The 15,678-nt window shown below is 41.1% G+C and overlaps 2 long non-coding RNA genes across 2 annotated transcripts; one reads left to right on the top strand and one right to left on the bottom strand.

Annotated features, from left to right (window-relative positions):
• Positions 1 to 4,950: 4,950 nt before the first annotated feature.
• Positions 4,951 to 6,106, bottom strand: LOC113017206 (uncharacterized). Its single transcript, XR_003271419.1, has 3 exons — positions 6,047 to 6,106; positions 5,220 to 5,561; positions 4,951 to 4,981 (listed from the first exon to the last, which is right to left on the bottom strand). It is a non-coding gene; the product is annotated as an uncharacterized LOC113017206 (long non-coding RNA).
• On the top strand, positions 5,633 to 9,711 carry LOC113017205 (uncharacterized). The gene is made up of 3 exons (XR_003271418.1): positions 5,633 to 6,240; positions 8,172 to 8,264; positions 8,678 to 9,711. It is a non-coding gene; the product is annotated as an uncharacterized LOC113017205 (long non-coding RNA).
• The last annotated feature ends 5,967 nt before the right edge of the window (positions 9,712 to 15,678 follow it).

Below are 15,678 nucleotides of genomic sequence, written 5' to 3'. Positions count from 1 at the left end.
GTTGAAGAAAATCTTATTACAAATCTGTAATAAATTATTTGTAGACATTTTGGTGTTTGCAGCAACATGTTTGCTCTGTGACTGTTCTCTTGAGTACTATAAAAATAAACTTCTATAATTAAGTTGATTCTGTTCATCTGGACAATACATCCTGGACGTGGTGTTTTCAGTGGGAGAAACGTTTTGTCACTCATCCAAGTGACTTCTTCAGTCTCAGCTGACTGCAGGTTTCCCCAAATCTTATAAACAGTACATTTGCATAATGACTGAAACTAGAATCACTGAAGGAACAATGGGCAGGGAGGTCTTTTTCTTCATCATAATTGTGCAAATTCTCATGACCATTGATTAGTCATTGTGCGTGTGTGTCAAATCACTACCGATTGGCATGCAGACATGAGGAAGTGGATCCAGTGAAGTTGAGAACCTTTTTATATCCCTGACATTCTGCTCTGAAAAGGAAGAAGATGACTCACATAAACCAGAATCTGTTGAAAATTTAACTTTTTAGAGAATTCAATCAGAAACAGGATCATATGGATAAGTTCAGCGTTACAACACAGATCACAGAGGAGTTTTGCAGAAGCATGATCCTGTTGCTTCTGCAGAAGGGAGAACCGGGTGCTGGTGGTGTAGTGGGGGATATTTTAATGGCACACTTTGGACCCCATACTGAGGATTGTTTAAACACCACAGCCTGCTTGAAGTATTCTAACTGACTGTGTGCATCACTTTATAACCACAGTGTCGTCTGGAGGCTGATTCCTGCAGGATAAAGCGCCATGTAACTAATGTAACTTCTTGAACGTGACAACAAGTTCACTGAAATACTCCAATGACCTCCACAGTCACCAGATCTCAGTCCAACAGGTGGTTTTAACAAGAGATTCACATCATTGAAAATTCTGCAGCAGCTGTGTGATGCAGTCATTTTAATATGGACCAGAATCTGTGAGGAATGTTTCCAGTAGCTTGTTGAATCAGTGCCATGAAGAATGAAAACGGCTCAGAAGCCAAAAAGGGGCCCAACATGGGACTAGCCAGGTATACCTAATAAAGTGGCCGCCGAATATATGCACTGTGTGAAAATGGGAAGATCAGTCACTTCATGATAGCAACCAGCAGATGGCAGCAGTGGAGCATTAGTTTTCCCAATGCATGACAGTTTTCATGTGACCTTTGACCTTTAATGTTACAGTAGAACAAACAGACTGTAAGTTTCCTTCTGAGACCCGAGCTTCTGGTAAGGATGTACTTTACATATCTGGAAGCTGGAAGTATGTCTCAGGTCCTAAAATGCATCTGGAGGACAGCTGATAGAGGATGCAGAGGTTAAACAGCTGTGGCCACAGCTGGAATATAGAAACCGCAGAGGACTCCTTTAACAGCTCGCCCTCTTTATTCAGTTTATTTCAGTTCTTTAAGATGATCAAACCTTCTGCCCTTCATTGTTTCTGTGTGTGATATCTTAAGAAGATGTGATGTCTGTCACATTATCACCATTTTGAAAAGCAGTGCCAACACCTGGAAAGCAGACAGATGTGTAACTACAGATCTTCCTTATTGAACTTTTGCATAAGGTTGATTTGATTTTCAATCTGCAGGAGAATTTGAAACCTTATTTTTTGCATAAAGTCAGCAAACTTTTTAAATGTTTTTATTATAAGATGATGCACAATGATTTTATGTTCCATGACCTTTGACATAAAAGTTATCTAGATGGTTTCTGAGTGCTTCTATGTGTTTGTCGTGCACATTTACTGTAAACATTCATGCTTTGTAGGAGGGTTTATATAAAATTGAAAGCATGTGACAGCGTGCTTTATGAGCATAGTTTGGACACAGGAGGACATTTTTGACCTCAAGAGTTGCAGACTTGGTTTAGTCTGATGTTTTATTATAAGAGGACATCATGGAGCATGTGAGGAATGATTAGAGAAGTGAAATCATGGACTGGTGTGACACTAAAACAAGCATCTCACAAATTTGAACCAGGACACCCTGATGAGAAGTGGCTACTGGACAAGAAGACATTGGTGTGCAAGAGATGAAAACAGGGTGTTGTTAGAACGCTACTACACAAGTAACCCCAGCAGAAGGAGGTACATGGACAGGATGAGGGACCTATGGAGTCTTCGATACCCAACATCCACATGGATGGTGAAACAACCAGTAGCTCAGTGTTCCAACATTCGAAAGAAGGAACTGCTCGCACAGCTAGAGATTGATGAGGTACAACACAAATGCTATGGCAAGGGGGAGCCAGGACGCCAGGTCAGGGGGGACATATCATCACCCCCACCCGAGATTGGGTACAAAGCCCCAAGTGCAGTAGAAGAAGGATCGTTGAGTGCAAGAGGAACTGAGCTTGAAACCTGGATCCAGTGTAGCTGGTTACCAAATCTACATGAAGTACCCTCAGAAGATCTACTAGATGATGTGAATGCAGCACGGACGTTACCTACCACCACCAATAAACACAGCTGAGGTTTTTACAGTAAAAAATAACTTTTCCCCAGTAGGTTTTTATGTTTTGTTTTGTTTTTTTAGATCAGTTGTGTTAATAAAGAATGTTAATAAAAAATAGTTTGCTAAAAAAATAATGATAACAAAGAAGGTAAAGCACAGTTTGAAAGCTGTAAAAGTAAAGTTAAAGAGAAATGTCAGACCAGTGGGAACCATGTACAGTCTATAACAACAGAAGCAGATCAGGTTAGTATTGTGTAACAGAGTGTGAAACTTAAGTTAGACTAGTGTTTGTAAATGAACCGCCTAATGTTGTGTAGCTTTCTGCATTGTATGTTTATTTATCATATAAGCTAAACAGTTCACCTTTTTTATTTAAGTGAAATGTTTAATTATGAGTGTTAAAGAAAACAATAAAGTTTTTTTTTATATAAAGTAGGCAGCAAGTATATTTCATGTATTTTAACCATGTATATGATACATATGCAGATGTTACATTCTGTAATATGTGTAAAGAAATGACTTTGATTTTGCTACCCTGAGAAGATTTCTCTAGATCAGCTGTTGCCTCGACTCCTCCCTCTGCTGGTGACAGCTGAGTTATGAACAGAAAAATCTTGTCTTCACAACTTAATTGCACCAAACTGTTTGTGTGTGAGTACATCTAAAAACTAACATCTGCTTTGCCACATGACAGCAGAGGTTTGGTGACAGGAGACCTGCGTCCTCTCTGTGAGCAGCCAACAGCACTCAGCTGTCATATGAAATTAATAAGATTTTGATATCAAACTCACCTGCACAGGTAAACCCCACGGAGGACAAAGACTCAAAAGTCCAAGGTTCCCTAGAGTGAAAAAGAAAGCAGCACAGGTCATACAGATGTCAGAGTGCGCTTTGAGAGATGTTGCTTTGGCACAGATCCAGTTTCTGCCATAGGTGGTGCAGGTTGTTGCTGTCCTGTCAGAGCAAGAAGGTTCTAGGTTCAAATCCTGCTGGGCTTCTTTTTTTCTGTGTGGAGTTTGCACTCAGCTACTCTGGAGTGGAAGATTCTAGGTTGGTCGTGTATGTGAGGGAGATGAAGTGCCCAGAATAAGCTGCTTTATGAATGTGTGGTTAATTAAAAGCACTTTGAGGGGTTTGTAGCACAGCATGAATGTAAGTACATGACCTGCCTATTGATGTGTGTAGTTTGTGCTCACAGGTACAATGTAACAAAATCTACATCCCACCTTATACTAATAGCACCACACTGATACATTGTAGACACAGTATAAAACATGGATGCCTGCATTCTCTCTGAAGGCCACCAGATGGCGATAGTTGGGGGAAAAAAACTCACTTTAAAAGCAGAAGCAAAGATGATTTCACACAAACTCACTTTTGACTGATTCCAGCTCAGATTATTCAGTTTCATTTCAGATTTACTCATGAAGCAACAGGAAGCAACATTCAGGTTAAGAAAATTTATTTACAGAACAAAAACAGACTGTACAGGTGAGAAAGGGCCTTGATGCATGTTCAATCACCCAGGTAAGTAAATCTCCAAAAGTTGACTCTGTTCACCTGGACGTAGTGTTTTCAGTGGGAGAAACGTTTCGTCACTCATCCAAGTGACTGCAGGTTTCCCCAACCTTATAAACAGGACATTTACAAGCTACGTCCAGATGAACAGAACCAACGTTTTGGAATACAGGTTAGAAAATATTTTTTATAAAAGAGAATTCATGTATACAAAAACCAACTCATTTTTTCATCAATAATAACGTAAAACAATAAAATCTGTACCAGCAATAATTTTAAAAGTGTATAAATAAACAGAAATAAATAAAAGCTCCGTGTAATTTAATATATACAAATATATATTATAGATGTCTCGTCTATTTAAACTACAGAAACAGTCTGAGGCTTCAGCTCAGCAGGAGCAGAGGTCACGAGCTAACAGCTACACATACAGTAGAAACAGGACACGTCTGAAATTCAAGAAAACTAAAGAAAAAGAAGGAAAAGTACGACATTAGTTCAATCTTCTTTTGGAATGAATCCATCTTTAAAACTGTTCAACACAACGTGATGAAATCGTTCACAAAGATGCTGAACAACAAATCCAGGATGTCCTCGTCTGTCTCTGCTCTGAGAAGCTGGAACAGCAGCAGGAGACTCAGGTCAGCTGGAAGCCCTCTGAGAGAGTTCAAGGAGGCGAATCCTGAATCCTGACTCTGTTTCTCTGTTGGACTGTTTGTCGATGTTTGCACCAAACAAAAATAACATTTAAAAACTTGTGAAAATCTTATTTTCACATTTCAAACAGGCTGCTGTTCAGCTGGAGGCTGGTATGAACCCTGACTCTGTGGTTTAAGTTTCCTGTAGATTAAAACACCACCAACAACAACAACAGCAGCAACAATAACGCCAACAGGAAGACCAACTTTCAGTCCAAAAGATTCATCCTCCTTCCCTCCTGCTTCCTTCTCTTCTGCCTCCTTCCCTCCATCCTCTGTGTCTCCTCCTGTCTGACCTGCAGGTGAGAAACAGGTGTGAGGTGTCAGCTGTCAGGTAGGTGATGAGTGAAGAACAGAACAGAATCCATTTCCTCTTCAAACTGCTGTCAGACATTATCTACTGCACTCTGATCACATCACTCAGACCAGCTGCTTTCTACAAAGTCTCATCAACAACATCTTTAGAAACAAACATCAACAACCAGGAAGCAGCTTCACCTCTGATCACACACACACTCAGCTCTACTCACTCACCTGGAGGATCAACAACACTCAGGTTTATGGTGGTGATGAGGCTCATAGGTTCCCCTGATTTCTGGGCAACATGACACTTGTATGTTCCAGCATCTGCAGTTGTGACATCCTTCAGAATCAGAGACACGTCTCCATCCTTCTTATGTCTTCCCTGCAGATCCACCCGGTTCTTAAAAGATGAATCCTGATAATCTGGAATAATGTGCCCATCCTGGTACAAAAAGACATATCCCTCCTTCTGGTCAACTCTGCTCCACTTTACAGCTAAGATGTTGTTGTCGTTTGAAGCTCGACATGTCAGAATGGTCTTCTGTTTGGACACAGCTATGATGTTTTCCTGGACTGAAAGAGGAAACGACACAGATTAGAGAGGTTAAAGGTTTTAAATGATGAATCAAAATTGTACATTTTTGAAGCCATCAGTGAAACACGATGGAGGCTCTGTTAGTTTTTGGAGTTGCGTGTCAGTCAGTGTTGTTGATCTTGTCTGAATGGATGAAATTATGAACACAGAGAAGATCAGATTTTGATCCACCATGAAAGAATCTGATCGGTAACATCATCATTTTTCAGGCAATGATCCTGATCTTAATAGAAAAACACACGAGGGGAGGCCGGTCCGTGACTGATACCCACACGGCTTCAGCATTAATGATCATTTCCATGTAAATGTGAAGCGATTCAGACAGTTTCCTCCTGCTCACTGGGACAGGAAGTACAACCCTTTTTTAAGACTAGCAGCAAAACCTCGGGCTCGTTTGTGACAGCGTTGCGTTTACTCGCTCCTTCTTCTGACGGATTTTCTAGTTTATAAAGTTTCGTTTTACCTCAGCCCTTAAAGAGATGGTAGAAACAACTTCCGAGCGAAAACTCTGCATTGTTAGAAGGTTTAACGAGGATATCCAGACGACTTAGAAGAAGTAGGACCGGGAGAGGACCAGGCCTCTGCTCTGCTTTAGAAGCTTCCGGAAACCCCCGCCCCCTTCTCTGACGTCAACCCCCCCGTGCGGGACTCTTCAGAGTAAGTACAACACTGAGCGAACATCAGCACAGATGTGGAGTTTGTTTCACACATTTGTGTCCTGCTCACAGTGACAGCGGGCTGCTGTTAGTCCAGTAGGAAATGAGTCCGCTGCATTTAACACATTCAGTCAGTGAAGCAGCGAGCAGCCACCAGTCCAGCGCCCCGGGAGCAGTGTGTACGGACGGTACCTTACTCAGGGATACCTCACGGTCGGTGAAGCCCCGACCTTCCGATCATAACACAAGCACCGCACTGATCCATCTCTGCCACCACAGTGTGTTGTCAGTGTTACAGTTACAGTGGATCGCAGTGTGTTATGAGTGTGTAGTTACAGTGTAAAAAACAAAAAAATCAGTTGAACTCACTTGAAGAGACAGCCGAGAGAAGGCAGGTGAAAATCACAGAGCAGCAGGCTGATGTCAGGTCCATTACTTGTACTTCTGTGGGTGCGCAGATCAGAGTGTTTTTAAAGTTCGCGGGAAAAGTTTCTGAAAATTTGACTGGAAAATTGTTGCCAAAGCCGGAACTGATCTACAGTCAGCGACCTGCTGTTAAAATCCTTAAAACCCTTCATATAAATGAACTTTGGCGGGGACCGCCCAGCCCTTCAGCCTATCAGTTGCTAATACGTAATTTTCGGAATGTGCCAGATATCATCGCGGGAATTTAAAAGAGATTTGTTTAAATAGGTCTATATCTCTCATGAACGATATCCACTTATTTTGAGCAAGAAAGAATATTTCTGTCACTAGAATAGAACTGCAATCAGTTATATTTGATATATATATATATATATATATATATATATATATATATATATATATATATATATATATATATATATATATATATATATATATATATATATATATATATATATATATATATATATATATATATATATATATATATATATATATATATATATATATGGGTAAAAGTGTCATTAATATTAAAATGTCCTTTTAAAATGAGATGTGGCCAAGAAGTTTGAAGAAATAGAACATCATAGTTGTATGAGGATATTTAAGTCACCACAAAGGACTGAATTAATTACATTGTGGTACAATTACACAGTGTCATCAAGATACTTCAACAGCAGCTCATTTCTTTATTTTATTTATAACTCATTCATAAGTCCTGTTCACTACAGTCTGTTTAACAATATAACTATTAGAGAAAAACACAGAAACATCAGAAATTAATTTTTGGTCCAACACACACATTTCTGGATTTCTGATGAACCCTTTCAGTCTAAATGTTCATTCTAATATAGATTCTCAGTTTGAATCAGTGAAGTAGAACATGAGCAGAGGAAAACAAAGATGTTTTATATGTACAGTCAGGGTTAAAGTGGATTCAGCAGGTGAGGAACATTCAAAGTGTTTGTAGTGGCTCAGCACAGGAAAATAATCAGAGTCGTTTCTAACGTGAGCTTCAGGTTTTCAGTGTCCAGGCTGTGATCAGCTGACCTGCTGCTCTTTGTGGATGTACACAACTGAATTCAACCAGATGTGAGCAGATGTTTCACGAGCTATCCTGCCATAGTGTCTTCACAACATGTTGCTTATAGTGTGTTTATACCAGACAGCAAACAGGTGGAGTAAAAGTAGAATTCAGTGAATGAATCCAAGCATCATGTAAATGAATCTCAGCTACAACATTGACCCTGAGCTCCACAGGACTGATGTGTGAAGCTCATTTCTCACCACAGTGCTGATTGTAGTGTGTGTGTAACGTTAGAAAGAGTCTTGGTTTTGGACCTTGTAGTAAAATGTGAGCTGCTGAAAACTGCTGCCAGTTTCTAAGAAAGATGTTTGTGATGCTACGACTCTTCTTTATATCACACGTGTGGCAGCACTGCTAACAGCTGTTCTACCTGCAAAAACCTGCACTGGTTTATTTATCTTTGTGTGTCTCATGTGCAGAGAGCGATCAGCTGCAGTCTGCTCAGCAGTGAGAAAAGAAGACGTCAGTGATGGACGAATCATCGTCAAAGAGAAGAAAAACAAAGACGAGAGGTTCAGCTGCTCTTCTTTTACTACAAACATCATAAATCCCTGAACATAACCCCCCCTGTGCATAGGTGGGTTTAGACAGGGGCCAGTAGAGAACGATGTAGAGAGAGAGGATGGAGATGATGAGGAGCTGAGGAGCAGGATGACAGAGAGACAGAGGAGTTAGTTGGAGAGGATGTAGAGAGGGACAGTCCTGAGAGTGAGGAGGAAGACGAGCTGTGAGGGAGAGGGACAACCAGCGGTTTGTGATGTTGAACAGACCTGTGTGTCTGAGAGTGTCGTGTCATTACAATTCATACAGTCATTGTAACTGACAGTAATGAACAATAATGACAGAATAAAGTAATAAGTTAACACTGATCAGTTATTGTCCTCAGTTACAGCCTCATGTTTGCTCTGCATTCATCTCTTATCAGACGTACAAAGATGATCCACCAGTGCTGCCCAGTTTGAGGACATTTCCAGTCACATTAATGGGGGACAGGAGACGCAGCTTCCATCAAAGCTGGTATGAAAGTCATCGTTGGATTCTCTGTAATTATGGACTCTGCCTGTTTCAGGCCACCAAATATGTCAGACGTGGATTTTAAACATTGTGCACATGCACAGTATGTGAAACCTTTACTTTGAAATTCATTTGGATATTTATTTTTGATTTTATGTTAGTGCCTAAAATATTTTCAATTAATATATAAAACAATGAAATATTGCTCTCCTTGTTTTGTTCGGTAACCCTGGGTGTGGGAGGTGGAATACTATACAGCAATACTGAGACTGAAGTAAAGGTATGAGGAAGAGCAGTATGTGAAACCTTTACTTTGAAATTCTTTTGGATCTTTATATAAATGAGTGAAAATAAATTCACTTAATATATTAAACATTTAAATATTAGCCTGCGGTTAGTTTGGTCTGGATCTGCCACTGCCCCGTGATAATCGTGGAATACTGAGACTGAAGTAAAAGTATAAGGAAGAAGGGAAAAACATTAACATTTCTCTTTTTATATAAACTGTGTGAGGATGGAGGGATTTTCCTCATCCTCACTCTCCAGGAAGTGTCAGCAGACAGTCAGATTCATGATTTCATGTGTTTAATCTTGTGGTTAAAACGTGTCAAACACAAAGCTTCACGTCTCTGTGGATGTTGTGATCTGAAACTTTGTCATTTACTACAAATGCATCAGCAGAAAATTGCAGTTACTTCATCCACAATAAAGACATCACACAGGTTAACTTCAGCCACAAACTAAAAGCAGGAGGAACAATTTCACTTTCACAACTGTCTTTATGTAAAATGTGTTTCAGATCTCCTAAACAGACTGTGAACATTACAAAACTGACAGTAAATGCATCACAGAGGCATCTGTTTACATTAAAGTGCCCCCTGGTTGTGGTCATTTGAATAAAGTCTGAATTTTAATGAGAAGCTGATTAAAAAACAGAGAAACTGAGTCTGAGTCGGAGCACCATGTTTTCACTGACACTGAATACAACAAAATATATGACCACAGATTTGTGTTTACAGTTTTTAAAATGTAATTATAGTAATATACACTGACTGGCCAGTTTATTAAGTACAGCTTCCTCGTACTGATTTTCGGCCTCCAGAACTGTTTTAATGCTTCACAGCAGAGATTCAACAAGGTGCTGCAAACATTCCTCTGAGACTTTGGTTCATCTTGATGTGAGAGCATCACACAGCTGCTGCAGATTTATCAGCTGCACAGACATGATGTGAATCTCTCGTTCCAACACATTTGTTTGAGATGTGGAGACTGGAGGCGACCTGAGTACAGTGAACTCATCGTCATGGTCAAGAAACCAGCTGGAGATGATTTGAGTTTTGTGACATGGAGTGCAATCAGAGGATGGTTACAGATGAACGCAGTCAGCAGCAACACGCTGTGGTGTTTAATCGATGCTCTGATACGAGGCAGGATGGATCCATGTGACCGTCACAGCACAAATCAGAACTCATCAGACCTGGAAATGTTTCTCCAGTCTGCTGTTGTCAGACTTTGGTGAGCCTGTGTGAATCACAGCCTCAGTTTCCTGTTCTCAGCAGAACCAGACTTGTCCTGATGGGAACACAGAACCAGTTCTAGTTTGGTCACCAGCACTGCATCCATGGAAAAAGGGAACTGGTCCCAAATCTACATGATGTTAACTCAGGAGAATTAACATCCTGTAGATCTGGGAGCCGTTTAGAGCAAAACATGCATTAAAGTATGTTTTTGTCACATTAGTTGAAAGAAAACATCCAAATCAGTTTTATGTGATGTGTGAAACATCTGGATGAGGTTTCAGTGTTTACGTGTTTGCACATCAGTGCACTTGGTAAATCCTTTGTTCTTTCTCTCTGTAGTCATAAAGGACCAGGTTAACAAATTAAAACATAAACGTGTTTTACAGCATTTATAAAAGCTGTTGTGTTTATAAACTCTGTCACAATTTATGGGATTCATTATGTATTCTTAATATTTATTGGTAAAAAAAAAATATTCGTAGTAACATTGTGAAAAACTGCAACAAAAAAACAAGACATGGATTATTTTGATCCCGAGCTCAGATTTATTAAGGAAGCACCAGGAAACAACAACAATCATATCAACAGACACTTTATTTACAGTAAAAACATTAGAACCACAATCTCCTAAAAACTGCATGAACTGTATGTAAGAAGCTCCTGAGTTCAATTCCACCATTCAATTCAATTCAATTTTATTTATATAGCGCCAAATCACAACATAAGTCGCCTCAAGGCGCTTCATAGATACAGAGAAAAACCCAACAATCATATGACCCCTTATGAGCAAGCACTTTGGCAACAGTTGGAAGGAATACCAGAGGGTCATAGAGGGTTTGGAGGCCAAGAAGGTGTTGTCCATGATGGATGTTAGCTTAGACAACATCCTCTCCTCCCCAACCTGCTTGATGGACTTCAGTGGAAGCTACTCCACCCGGGCCCATGGCTTTCCTGGTTTTCATCTTCATCAGCTGACTTCGCCCCTGGTAAGTTGTGATGGAGAGGCTGCAGTGTAGGCTGTGGGTAGGTGTCTCCTGATGAATGGCACAGGGGGAGGAGGCAGTAGAGTCGTTGAAAGAAAAAGGATCAGTTGAGGTGCTGGAGGCTGGTATGAACCCTGCTTCTGTTGTTTATGTTTCTGTAGATTCAAACACCATCTCCACAAACAACAACAATACCTCCTTCAACACCACTGCTGACACCATCAACACCACCAAATCGAAAAAATCCTCCAACGGCATCATCACCAACTTCACCAACACGCACGGGACAAACGCCATCGCCAAAAACTGCCACAACAACTCCAGATCCACCTGGTTCTCAAAAGATGGATGCTGCTCTTGTGGAAAAAAGTGTCCATTCCAGTACTTAGGGGCACATTTATGTAGGTCAGCTCTGGGCCACTCTTCAATTATTATGATGTTGTTGTTTGGAGCTCGAAATGGCTGGGTGACGTTCTTCTGTCCTGACTGAGCCGTGATGGTTTCCTGGTCTAAAAGATGAAACAACAGAGAAGAGAGGAAGCGGTCACTTCTACAGCAGCCAATCAGGGTGAGGAACAGAGACAACTGCTCTCTCCTTTATGCTGGTTGAATCACATAAACATGACCATAGACCTGTTAAAATCTGCTAAGGAACCACAGAATTCAGACGAACAACAAAGCAATAAAGCAACAAAACAACTTGTGTTTAGCTCCCAGTGTCAGAAATAGAACAAAAACACAATCTGAAAAGATTTAATTAAAAAAGGGAAAATAATTTTTTGCAAACGGCTTTGAACAGCTGCTTATTTGTTGTTTTGGTTCTTATGCTCAGAAACATGTGATGTTTGTCAGGTTATTAAGTTGTGACCACATGATTAAATAATGATAATAAGTTTATGTCTGTGTAGGTTTTCAGACATCCTACCTTAGAATATAAAGCGCCTCGTGGCGACTGTTGTTGTGATTTGGCGCTATATAAATAAAACTGAATTGAATTGAAAATGTGTTGACCAGGCCAACATTCGTTAGTTTTTGCTCCTGATTTCACCATCAGCTCTTCATCTACTACACTGCTCCCTCTGAGAAATCAGAGTCAGATAGATGCAGGTGACGGGGCTGACTAAATGATGCAATGATCCCAGTTCATACATCAGGCCCACGACCCCGTGCCAACACCGCGGTAAAGTGAGCCGTCATTTGTGAGCCGCGGTCAAGCCAGCCGCCTCTTATCCGCCGCATAAATTTCCTTGCGCTTTTACACCAGTCTTTACGGTAGCGCCTTTTCGGAATGTGTTGAAAGTTGGGCCTCAACTACTCAGGATGACTTTTAATGAATTTTTGAAAATTGACATAATTGTAGTGTATTGGCTGTATTGAATTGCATATAAATGTCCTTTAATTTCTGAGGAATTTTACAGTAAATCTGGCTGAAACTTGGCACACAGGTACAGTAGGTGTCCCAGAGGAGGGATGTGTTGAAAGTTGGACCTCAACTACTCCGGATGATTTTTAATGAATTTTTGAAATTTCCATAATTGTATTGACTGTATTGGGCTGTAATTTGTGCGCGCGCGCGTGTGACTATTCGCCCGCGTGCGTCTAGGCTTTCAATCGGCATATAAAGCGAAAAGGCGCTACCGTGCAGCCTGGTGTAAAAGCGCAAGGAAATTTATGCGGCGGATAAGAAGTGGCTGGGTTGACCGCGGCTCACAAATGACGGCTCACTTTACCGCGGTCGTGCCAACCGGGGAGCGCTGTAGTACGTACCATACTGTACACTGCTCCCTATCGATCGTCGGCTCGCTCTGCAGGCACACAGGGAACGCGCTTCCGCTGCAATCTTTGTGACCTCGCTACACGGTTGCTCTCCGTGAGAAGAGAAGCTGTTTGTGTTATCAACGTTTGTGTTATCGTTCGTGGACGGTGGGAAACAGCTTTGCTAGGAGCTTTAAACAAGGATGCCCTTTACTCGAAAACGACGTGGGCTTAACTTTGGGTATTGGAGCCTATTTTTAATCGTGACGTCGAAAAAACGAAGCTTATCAGCAGCTTTCACCGTCTTCATGTTTGCTGACGTGTGGGATCAGGCACAAAGGAGCTGCTAGTATGTTTTTAGAGCCTCTGCATGTCGGGGTAAGTAGAACGCAGACACGCAGAGTCACAAGAAGGTCGTGTTTCACGTCTGGTTGTAGCGCTGAAACATGGCTGCTGCTCTGGTTGAGCGTTGTGCCATTTATCACCGACGGAGCGTTCCCCAGCGTCGGGAGCGCGCACTGGTCAGGATCCAGGTTACTCCGCTTTCTTTACAACCAGCTAGTCAAGTAGTGATGTTTTAATTTGGTGACAAAGTTACAGTTGGATGTCGTTACATTACCATAAAGTGGAACCTCCTAGAAAAAGAAGTTATAGTTTTAGGAAGTCTTACATCCTTGTTGTTGGTTCAGAGGTTGTTTCAGCAAATTGCTGCGGAAATGTTAAAGTTTGAGTGCATTCTCAAGTGAGGGATTACTTCTTATTGGAACAGGAGGAACGAAGCCCAAATATCAACAGGACCTATTTTCTTTTATCCCTGACCAGGGGCGGATCTAGAGAAATTTTCTTAGGGTGGCAAAGAAATCAAATGTGCGGCAAAATCAAAGCCTTTTTTTTTCGAACACAAAGGGGTGGGTTACATATGGTTAAAATGATTCAATATACATGCTATTCATATAAATATAGTCTACAACTTAATTATTTTCTGCAGTCCATGTATACAGTTTAGATATACACGTGAAATTTTGGGTTTATGTACCGTGTAGTCCGTATAATGAATAAATCTGTAGCCCAATAAATATAAAATCCAGAAAGCTTAACAACATGGGGCGATTTTTCCTTCCTGACTGCTTTGGAGAACAAGCTCGATGACCTAAGAGCAAGAGTCACCTTCCAACGTGACATGAGGGACAGCGACATTGTGCGCTTCACGGAGACATGGCTGACCCCATCGTGCCGGACCAGGCCGTAACTCCGTCGGATTCATTCTTTGTGCTCCGCGCGGACAGAACGGCAGAGTCAAACAAAACCAAAGGTGGAGGAGTGTGGTAAACAGAAAGTGGTGTGATGCCAGGTGCATTTCTACTCTTTGCAGCGGCTGCTCGCCACATCTGGAATTCCTGAGCATTAAGTGCTGCTCTTTCTATCTGCCCCGTGAGTTCACCTCGGTCATCGCCACGGTGGTCTACATCCCACCCCAAGCGGACACAGGTATGGCTTTGTCCGAACTACATGATGTGCTGAGTTCGCTTCAAAACAAGGACCCGGGCGCAGCCCTCATTGTAGCAGGAGACTTTAATAAAGAGAACCTCGGACAAGTCATGCTGAATTTCTACCAGCATGTCTGGTGTCCGACGAGGGGGGATCGGATTTTGGATCACTGCTACACGCAGTACAAGCAGGGCTACAAAGCTGTCTCACACCCGGCTTTCGGGAAGACTGACCACAACGCCATCTTCCTCATTCCCCAGTATAAACAAAACATACGGAGGGAAGAAGTAACCACGAGGGAGGTGAAACGTTGGTCTGCCCAATCAGAAGCTACGCTACAGGACGCACTCAACGATGTAGACTGAGCATGCGCAGTCGACATCAACGAGTTTACGGAAGAAGCAGTATGTTTTGTCAATATGCTAGCGGAGGAGATCATCCCCACTGCGAGAAGCTTGCTGCATACATGCTACTGCACATTCACCAAATGTGTATATATATATTTATTTATAATGTTCTCCCTCTCTCCCCCTCTCCCCCCTTTTGCACAAGTCAAGGAGCGTGTCAGGTTTACATTTCACTGTGTTATACTTGTATAATTATGCATCTGACGAATGTTGAACCTTGAATTTACACAAAATGTCAGAAATCTGCATTGTCATGAACAAAGATTTAAACCTAATTTTTCATGATTTCTTGTGTTCACCCTCTGAGGTCCAACATATAACTGGCCATTTTAACTGCTTTTGATTTAACATGTGTATTTCACCTTTAAATTGTTTCTTTTTCCCCGTGTCTTGCTTGGTGTCATTCTTCTCAGCTCAACCTCATGTGTCTGAATTTAGCTTTTTTTTTTTTTTTTTTAAATTGGCATACTGTATTAACACAACTCATCTGAAATCACGCAAAAAACATAAAATTCGAGTACTATCTTTTTAAATGCAAATATATATTGTACATTTTGTAAACATTTTCAAATATTTATCTAAAAATGCAGCCAATACACCTGCTGTTTTTTATTTTTTTATTTTCTACAACCATTTAAAAATACTACTATAACTAAAATGAGAGAACAATCAGGTGTTGCAATAAGTTTTAACACTGTCTGAAATAGAGACTGAGCGTGGCTGCAGCTTGTTGTTATGTCAGCTTAAATCAGTCATGTG

This window comes from Astatotilapia calliptera, unplaced genomic scaffold (assembly GCF_900246225.1).
Source record: "Astatotilapia calliptera unplaced genomic scaffold, fAstCal1.2 U_scaffold_1, whole genome shotgun sequence".
Taxonomy (NCBI): Eukaryota; Metazoa; Chordata; class Actinopteri; order Cichliformes; family Cichlidae; genus Astatotilapia; species Astatotilapia calliptera.
The sequence above is the reverse complement of the archived record's forward strand: the minus strand, read 5'-3'. Positions and strand labels throughout refer to the sequence as shown.